The sequence below is a fragment of the Heterocephalus glaber genome, unplaced genomic scaffold, assembly GCF_053883595.1.
Source record: "Heterocephalus glaber isolate CG9 unplaced genomic scaffold, H.glaber_assembly_v1.0 deba00000937, whole genome shotgun sequence".
Lineage (NCBI taxonomy): Eukaryota > Metazoa > Chordata > Mammalia > Rodentia > Bathyergidae > Heterocephalus > Heterocephalus glaber.
This window is the reverse complement of record NW_028258173.1, coordinates 6,664,103-6,674,239: the sequence shown is the minus strand read 5'-3', so window position 1 is coordinate 6,674,239 and position 10,137 is coordinate 6,664,103. Positions and strand designations below refer to the sequence as shown.

The following is a 10,137-nucleotide window of genomic DNA, read 5'->3' as shown; positions in this document are numbered from 1 at the left end:
GAAACTGGACCAGTGCTGTACGATCGCGGGAGAGCGGCTGCCTCCCGCAGAGGGTCGGTGGGTAATGTAGTCTTCAGTTACTAACCCTGCCCACAAAGCGCAAAGCCTCCTGGAAGATGTGGTTACTTTATGGGAGCGCATGCGCGTGCACGTTCCTGGCGCCTTCGAGGGAGGCCAGTCGCAAAGCCGGAAAGTCGCTACCTCTAAGGTCCCTTGGCTTAGTGGTGTGTGGCTCGGAAGTCACCGTGCAGGGTGTGGAAGGTTAGGGCGTGCGCAATTTGACCCGCTTTCCCCAGAACCTTCGTAGTCCCGGAATCCAGATAATCTAAATTTGGAAAAGATGGAGGGAAGCCTTCCAAAATCCTGGAGGACAGAGGAAGAAAATAGATGGGCTCTTATGATCAGAATGTGTAGAGAGGGTTTTTACCCCTAAAGTTTGTTATATGTAAATTCATGTTATAAAAATAATATTAAACTATATTGACAGAAAAAATGTGGAAATGAAGGGGAATAGGGCCGGGGATTTAGCTCAGTGGTTCTGGCGCCTGCCTCGAAAGCGTAAGGTCCTGAGTTCGATTCCTGGTACCAAAAAAAAAAAAAAAAAAGAAAGAAATGAAGGGAAATGACTCCTGTGGCTCTCTTTTTTTTCCTTTTGTTTGGTACAGGGGATTGAACTCAGGACCTTGTGCTTGCAAGGCAGGCGCTGAAACCACTGAGCTAAATCCCTTGTGGCTCTCTTATACACTGGCATCAGGGTTGCAGGATAGTACTTCCTCCTGTCTTTTTAAATTGAGAGGATTTTTTCTTATTTGTCTTGTTTCAGTACTGGGAATTGAACCAAGCACCTCAAGCATGTTAGGCAAGGGCTACTATTAGATTACACCTCCAGCCCTTTTTATTTTACTTTGAGATAAGGTCTTGCTAAATTCCCCAGGCTGAGCTGGGGATGATGTTGCTGAGCCAGGAGGATCACCGCGAGTTCGAGGCCAGCCTGGGGTGCATAGTGAGTCCAAGGATCCAAGGCCATCCTGAACTACATAGCGAGACCCTGTCTCAAAAAAAAAAAAAATTGCCCACGCTGACCTCTAGCTTGCAATCTTGCTGCCTCAGCCTTCTGAGTAGCTGGGATAAGCATGCACCACCTCATCAAGCATTTAACTGCATTTTTTATATTAGAGTAAGATAATTCTGACTTACAGCTTTAAAACATTTTTATTGTGGAAATTGTCACACATATGCAAAATAGGAAGAGAAGCCTACTGAACCCCCATATGGTCACTAGTTGCCTTACCAACTCACCGCCAAGCTTGTTTCCTCTGTACCTTCACCTGTCTCACGCTGTTCTGGACATTATTTTGAAGTAAATACCAGGGCCGGGGATTTAGCTCAGGGGTTCCACTGCCTGCCTCGAAAGCGCAAGGTCCTGAGTTTGATCCCCGGTACCAAAAAAAGAAAGAAAATGAAGTAAATACCAGACATACAGTTTCACTAGTTAACATTTCAGTAGACATTCTAAAAAACAACCGTTCTACCAGGTGTGGCACATGCATGTAATCCAAGCAGTTGGGAAGATGACAAGTTCAAGGCTAGCCTGGACAACATAGTGAGACAATCTAAAAAATAAATAAATAAATAAATGAAACTTTACAAGGACGGGGGATGTAGCTTGGTGCCACACCTGCTTTGCAAGCACAAGGTCCTGAGTTCAATCCCTGGTACCACAAAACGAAGGAAGGAAGGAAGGAAGGAAGAAGGAAAGAACATAATATCCAATATTTACAAAAAAAATTTACAAAAGCATTTCTCTTCTTTTTTTGTTTTTTGGTACCAGGGATCAAACTTGGGACCTTGCGCTTTCGAGACAGCCGGCCACACCACTGAGCTACATTCCCAGCCCCAAAGCATTTCTCTTTTTAAAACATACCCACAGAGCCAGGTATGTAGCTCAGTGGTTCCAACGCCTGCCTGGCAAGTGCAAGGTCCCGGGTTCAATCCCTGGTACCAAAATAAATAAATAAATAAAATAAACATATCCACAAACTATCACTCCCTCTGCCAAAATCAATAATAATTATAATATCAAATATGGATTTAGTGTTTACATTTCTTGATTGACATGTAAATCTCTAAGGACAGTTTGAATTAAAGTCTAAATTGTATGTTGCAACTGATTAATATATCACTTAATTTTTTTTTTTATGGTACTGGCTATCAAACTCAGGACTGCCACTGAGCTAAATCCCCAACACTTTTTGTTGTAGTTTTTTGAGACAGGGTCTCACCTGTAGTCCAGGCTGGCCTTGAACTCACTGTGTGGCATAGGCTGGCCTCAAACTCATGGCGATCCTCCTGCCCCAGCCTCCTGATTACAGGCCTGTGTCACCATGCCCAGCTCACGTATATATATATTTTTTTATTTTTTATTTTTTTGGTACCGGGGATCAAACTCAGGTCCTTGTGCTTGCGCAGCAGGCAGTAAAACCACTGAGCTAAATCCCCGGGCCTCTTATATATTTTTAAATTTACAGTCTCCTTGTAATCTTTCATTCCTCCCTCCTTTGTCCTTCTTTCCCTCCCTACTTTCTTTTCTTTTTTTCTTTTTTGTTGTTTTTTGTTTTTGGTACCGGAGATCAAACTCAGGACCTTGAGCTTGTGCGGAAGGTGCCGGAACCACTGAGTTAAATCCCAGGCCCTCTTTTTTTCTTTTTTATAGAGAACTCACAGTTCACTTTTATTCAGAGAACAGAAAAACAGCAAAAAAAAAAGAAAGAAAGAAAAGAAAAACAGCAACTTTTGCTCAGACTAGAAGAAATTCAGCCATTGGTTTGGAATCTGTACTCAAACTACACATGCAATGAGGACAATATTATGCTAACACAATTGATTTGCTGATTGTCTACTGTTTATCTAATATTAACAATTATTAACAGAGCAGTGCAACTAGTTTTTGGAACAATCCTTATAGTGTTACAGTGTCAGGCATAACGTTTCACTTCACACCACCGGTTCTCCTTGCGTACCTGGGCTTCCTCCTCTTCAATAAAGTCGTTTTTTATATTGAAGGTCTTGCAAATCTCCTCAGGAGTTTTCACCTTGATCATAATGGCAACAGTCTTGTATGTAACATCAAGCAAACCTTTGATATCTAGGTAGTTTGCTGCCAGAATAAGTTCAAAAAGGGCTTCTTGGTCAACTTTCAGGAAGTCTTGGTTTCAAACAGGGATGTCATCTATTCGATTTTCTTTGTTCTTATTGTCCTCAGAAGGAGGAGGTCACCCTTGCAGGGGGTGCAGCACTGAATGACCTTTTGACTTTTGACCTTTTTTTTTTTGGCCGTACTGGGGATCGAACCCAGGACCTTGTGCTTGCCAGGCAGGCACAGTGCCACTGAGCTACATCCTGGCAATACTGAATGACCTTTTTTTTTTTTCGGTACCAGAGATGGAACCCGGGTCCTTGTGCTTGCGCAGCAGGTGGCGAAACCACTGAGCTAAATCCCCAGCCCTAAATGACCTTTTTTAATATTGCTGCACTAACATTTGGAAGAGGGACTGGGTCACCATCTCCTTCATCATCCATTCCCACATCTTCCAGCATGGTCTTGATTGTCACAGACTGGCAATTTCAACGTCAACTTCAAATATCTCTCTGTCAGATCTCTGCAATTTAATCAAAGGCATGGTGTTTGGTCTCTAGAGGGCTGCAGGGCCAGGGCAGATGGGAGCAGGAAGATGTCCCCACATCCAGGAGAACAGCAGCAGACAAAGCCACTCTCTTTTTGGTTTTCGAGACAGTGTCTCCTTGTGTGCTCCAAGCTGTTTTGAACTCATGATCTTCCTGCCTCAGTTTCCTGAGTGCTTAGATTACACCCATGCACTACCACGCCCAGACCTACCTGCAATTTCTTTCCTTTCCTTTTTTTTTAAGCTCCTTTATGTGAATATCTTCACTTTCAGTGCTACCTTGGTACTTGCTGTTAATTGGTTCTTGCTGTTCTTGTTAATTGGTACTTGCTGTTAATTGGTAGGCGCGACGAATTGGAAAGGGTTCTGAGTCAGGAGGCGACACCAGCTTCTAGCTTGCATGTCCAGTACCAAACAATGAGTAACAAATACCAGGACAGAATTTTCATGTCAAAATGTGTTGAGAACCAAATTTGACAGTTAAGCTCCAAGGTATGAGTGCATTGTCTCTTGGTCAGGGTATTTTTTTTCACTCAGTGCCTTCCTTTCAAACAGCAGAAGTTTTCATTTATTTTATTGTACAGTGGATGCTCAAGTTACAACCAGCCTGACATCTAAACAACTTGGGTTATGATCAGAAGTTTAGTTTTAATTTATGACCAAAGTCTTGAGTTACGACCTGAATGCTGGCCACTTGTGCTTCCAGATGGTCTCAGATACAGATTTAACCCTAAAGAGTTCTGGAAGGAACATGACAATATCCTTTCCTGTGTGGGGTTAATTGAGAAATCCTGGGCCAGTGTCTCTCTAAGGACACTGAGATCTGCCTGTGTACAGGAGAGAGACTTTGCAGGCTGTGTAGCTAAGCCTGAGCCTTCAATTGACCAACTTGAATTACAACTTACAACCAGCCCTCAGGAACAAATTGAGTTTGTAAGTCAAGGGTCCACTGTTATTTATTTATTTGGTACCAGGGATCGAAGTCAGGATCTTGCGCTTGCAAGGCAGTTGGCGGAAACACTGAGCTAAATCCCCAGCCCTGTTTTGGTTTTTTGAGACAGTTTCACTATGTAGTTCAGGCTGGCCTTGACTTCACTATGTAGCCCAGGGTGACAGAAAACTCAAGGTGATCCTCCTGTGTCAGCCTCCCAAGTGCTGGGATCACAGGCGTGTGCCACTACGCCCACTGCTCACATGTTTTCTCATAAAGTTACAGTTTTCTCATAAAGTTGGGAGGTATTTTTTGGTACCGGGATCGAACTCGGGTCCTTGTGCTTGCAGCAGACGGTGAAACCACTGAGCTAAATCCCCGGCATAAAGTTACAGTTTTAAGTGTTACACATAGGTCTCTGATCCATTTTAAATTAATTTTTGTGTTGGATGTGAGATACAATTTTTTTTTTTGCTTTTAGATATTTATTGTCCCAGCATGTAAAACAGTGTTTTTGTTGAGAAATCTATGTTTTTTCTCTATTAAATTGCCTTTTTCACTTTTGCTGAAAATCAGAGCCAGGCATGGTGGCCCATGCCTATAATCCCAGCACTCTGGGAGGCTGAGGTAGGAGGATTCAAAATTCAAGCCCTGGGCCGGGAATTTAGCTCAGTGGGTTTGCCGCCTGCTGCGCAAGCGCAAGGACCCGAGTTTGATCCCCGGTACCAAAAAAAAAAAAAAAAATTCAAGCCCTGCCTGGTTAACTTAGCAATTTGGTGATAACCTGTCTAAATAAATAAAAATTTAAAATGGGCTGGGGGTGTAATAGCTCAGTGTGAAGGCCCTGGGTTCAATTCCTAGTACTTCAAAAATAAGTGGCTGGGTGCAGCAATAAGTGTGGTGGTGCCTGCCTGTAATCCCAGCCGTTGGGAGGCTGAGGCAGGAGGATCATCATGAGTTTGAGGCCAGCCTGAGCTACATAGTGAGTTCAAGGCCAGCCTTGACTACATAGTGAAGCCCTGTCCCCCCAGAAAACCAAAAAAACCAAAAAGAAAATCAATTTCAGTTGTTTACATGTATGCAGGAGTTTGACTTCTGCTTTTTCTCATGCAAGATAAATAATAAAATAATAAGCACTGTCCACACAGAACATGGGAAGAAGGTACCGCAGTTAAGAAATGTTAAGGTGGGGCCCGGGATTTAGCTCAGTGGTGCCACCGCCTGCCTTGAAAGTGCAAGGTCCTGAGTTCGATCCCTGGTACCAAAAAGAAAAGAAACGTTAAGGTGACCCACCTTGATATGCAGCTGCCACAGAAATCTGCCTTCCTGCCCTTCTTGCGAGAGTGTCCATAACTGTGCCCTTGGGGCTGCCTCTGGCCCCACCTCCTCTTCATCCTGCCCGTGGGCTGCCTTCGTTCTCCGTGAAAATGCACTCTTCACGTCACGTCTTTTTCAGTTACTCAGGCCAACTGTTGTCTGAAAATATCAAATGAAAAGTTCCAGAAATAAACAATTCACAGCTTTGATTAATTTGTGATACTAGGGATGGAACCCAGGGCCTTCACACTGAGCTACATCCCTGGCCCTTTTTATTTTTTATTTTTCATTTTGAGACAGGATCTCACTAAGATGCCCCACTGGACTCAAACTTGGAATCCTCCTGCCTTAGCCTCTGAGAATACTGGGATTACAGGTGTGTGCCACTGTGCCCTGTACTTCATATGTTTTTAGTGTAGTATTTAGTTATTTAACTGTGTGTGTGTGTGTGTGTGTGTGCGCGCGCGCGCGCGTTTTCTGGTACCAGGGATTGAATTCAGGACCTTGAGCTTGAGAGGTTGGTGAGGTGCCACTGAGCTAAATTTCCAGCCCATTATTTATTTATTTGCAGTGCTGGGAATGAGACCCAGGGCCTCAGACATGCTAGGCAAGTGCTCTACCACTGATCTAAACTCCCAGCCCTCTTCCCACTGCCCTTTTTTGAGACAGGGTCTTGCTATGTTGCTCAGGTTGTCCTTGAACTCCCAGGCAGGCCTCTAGGAGCTCCAGGAGGAACTCAAGTGCTCCTCCTGCCTCAGCCTTACAAGTACCTGGGACTACACATCTGCCACTCCATACCTGGTTAATAACTTTTTACAGTATATTTTAATAATTGTTCTATTTTATTATTGGTTATTGTTAATCTTTTACTGTGCCTAAATTCTATTTATTTATTTTGGTTTTTTGAGACAGGGTCTCACTATGTAGTTCAGGCTGGCCTTGAACTCATTATGTAGCCCAAACTAGCCTTGAACTCACGGCAATCCTCCTGCCTCAGCCTCCTAAGGGCTGGGATTACAGACAAGCACCACCACACCCAGTTTTCTGTCCCTAAATTCTTATGATAAGTAAACTTTATCATAAGTATGTATGTACAGGGAGAAAACAAAATACACATAAGGGCTGGTTTTATCCATAGTTCCAGGTGCTCGTGGGGGTCTTGGAGTGTATTCTGAGGACAGGGGGCGCTATTGTCCTTTGTCCTGCTGGAGGAGAACAACAGCAAGGTCCTATTTTAGAATAGGCCTCCCTCATGGCCATTCATTCAGCAGAGAAGACAGTAGGGACTTTGCCACAGCTACCTGTAGAGTGAGTCGGTCTCAGGAACCACAGATCCTCAGGACCGGAAAGATCCATGGGGTTCCAGGTCCGGCTGGGGCCCAGAGGGGCCAGGTGCTATCCCTGAGGTCCCTCAAACTCAGATGGCAAATAGGTAGGTGATGAGCTTAGTGGCAGGTGGGCCAGGGATTTAGCTCAGTGGTGCCATGCCTGCCTCACAAATGCAAGGTCCTGAGTTTGATCCCCGGTACCAAAAAAAAAAAAAAAATAGAGCTCAGTGACAGGTGCCAGCCTTGCAGGGCTTAGGTGCTGGTTCTAGTTTTTGCATACTTAAGATCTGGTCATTTCATCTGAAGTGAAATATATTTGGTAAGTCATGTCATGTGAAAAGAAAACCCAGAAAGTAACAACAGTTCCCGTCAGCTTGGGGAAGTGAATCCTTCTGTGACCTCATCTACTCTGACCCTCGCCAGATCTATTCCGAGCTCCTTTGGACTTCCCCCGCCTCTGAGCAGCAGACACCTCCTCGGCCTGACCAACCACACAGAGCTGGTATTTAGCAGCTGGCAAAGTGAAAGCGTCTCTTACTGTCAAAGGAGCTGGTCAGCCAGGCTGTCTGTCAGAGGTCTGTTGGAAGCCAACTTGTTTTGTGTTTGTGGCAAGACACTTTTTTTTTCTGTACTATAGTGTATTCATCTATAACGATGAAGAAATAAGATGTAAGGGTGTCCCAGCCTTGCTGCCTCTACTTCCACAGATCTTTAAAAAAAAATTTGCGCCTTTACGAGGCATCCCATGGTTCTCAACAACTTCACTTGACACAACAATCATTTGGGAGGGTGATTTTAAAATGCACACTAGGCATGGTGGTGCACACCTCTAATTCCAAGGGTCTGGGAGGCTGAGACAGGAGGATCACAAGTTTGAAACCAGCCTGGGAAATGTAATGACTTAGACCCTGTTTCAAAATTTAAAAAGAAAAATTTTTAATCAAAATTTAAAAAAAAATAAGGGTTGGGGATATAGCTCAATGTGAAGGGCCCTAGATTCAGTCCTCAATACAGGAGAAAGTAAAATGCAGATGACCTCCTCCCTCAGGATATTCACTCTGGTCAAGCAGGACCAAGATGGGGCCCGGAAATGAGTATTTGGCTGATGGCCCACCTGTGCAGATGCTGAATAGGCGCTCCTATCCCTGCTGAGTGTCCAAGGCTGCCCCTTGTTTCCTCTGTCTTTCTCTTCTTTTTTGTTTCTTCTTTTCTGTGTGTGGTACTGGGGATTGAACTCAGAGCCTTCACACTGAGGTACATCCCCAGTCCTTTTTATTTTTATTTTTTCCAGGCAGGGTCTTGCTGAGGCCAGGTTCCCCAGGCTAGGCTCCAATTCCTAGGCTCAGGAGAGCCTCCCAGCTTGGTCTTCTAGCTGGGACTAACTGGGTGTGGTGGTGCACAGCCATAATCCCAGCACTTGGGAGGCTGAGGCAGGAGCATCGTCATAAGTTAGAGGCCAGGCTAGACTACATAGTGAGACTGTCACAACAAAATAGAGTAGCTGGCACTGCAGGTGCCTGCCACCACCACGCCTGATTGCCCTTGTTTCTTTCTGTTTATGACGCAGATCAAGCACCTCTGTTTTCTCCCTTTTTTTTTTCAATCATCAAATATATATGGAGTGTCTGCTTTGGCTAGAAACTGTTTTAAAGGCTGGGAACAGAGCAGTTCTTGAATCAGAACCCCTGTTCTCTAGGAGCTGTCTTTCTTTCACTTAACCACATGCCGCTTCTGTGCCTTCCTATTCCGAATATTTCACTGTGCGTGGCTAGGGGTGTAGCTCAGTGGCACAGTGCACATGTAGGACCCTGGGTTTGATCCCCATCGTCCCTCAAAAATTCCCACGTGTAGACACACACACAGTTTATTTATTCATTCACTTCTCGAAAGACTCCTTGGTTTTTTCCAAATTTTAGCTTTCATAAAGTTAGTGAACCGAAAGCGCTGGTTTTTGCATGAATATAAATTTCCATCATTTTTTTGTTTCGTTTTGTTCTGTTCTAAACTTTCAGGGTAAGCTGGGTATGGTGGCACATGCCTGTTATCCCAGCACTCCAGAGGCTGAGGCAGGAGGATTGCTTTGAGTTTGAGGCCAGTCCAGGCTACATAGTGAGTTCAAGGCCAGCCTAGACTACATAGTGAGACCTTGTCTCTAAAAAAGAAAGAAAGGAAGAAAGGAAGGAAGGAAGACAACCAAAAGAAAAAAACCTTTTGAACACTATAACTGAGAAAAGCATGAAAAACCAATTACTTGGAATTGGTTGGAAGATTCTAGAAGTTCTGACAGGCTGCAGGGGCCAAAGATAGTTCCTTTTTTGAACTTTCAGATTTACTCATCAAATGACTCGAACACCAGTAAACCAGAAAAAAAAAAAAAAAGGGCTGGGTGTGGCAACACGCACCTGTAAGCCCAGCACTCCGGGAGGCTGAGGCAGGAAGATGGTAAATTTGAGCCCAGCTCAGGCAATTTTATGACCCTGTTTTAAAATTAAAAATAATAAAGAGAGGGCTGGGGACATAGGTCAGTGTGAAGGCCCTGGGTTTAATCCCTAGTACCCCCCCACACACAAACCACTGTCCACTAACTTTCAAGAGCTGACTTCCTGTGTGTTTCAGCTTCCTGTTGCTGCTCTTCTCAGCAGAGACCAGTGTCAGGAGGCTGGGGAACCCCATGTCAGCCCACGGGGAAGGGTTTCCAAGGCTCTGGGTTTCTTTTGCATTTAGTTCTTTCTGTACAGCTCATCAACCTTCTTTTTTTCCTGTGTGGTACTAGGGATGGAATCCAAGGCCTTTGCCCTGTTATATCCCCCACCCTTTTGAGACTGGCTCTCACTAAATCGATAATCGCCCAGGCAGAACTTTCCGTCCTCCTGCCTCA

At 44.5% G+C, this 10,137-nt stretch overlaps 1 pseudogene; it reads right to left on the bottom strand.

Moving 5' to 3' along the window:
* Window positions 1-2,849: 2,849 nt before the first annotated feature.
* LOC101717036 (S-phase kinase-associated protein 1-like) lies at window positions 2,850-3,809 on the bottom strand (annotated as a pseudogene).
* Window positions 3,810-10,137: the final 6,328 nt, after the last annotated feature.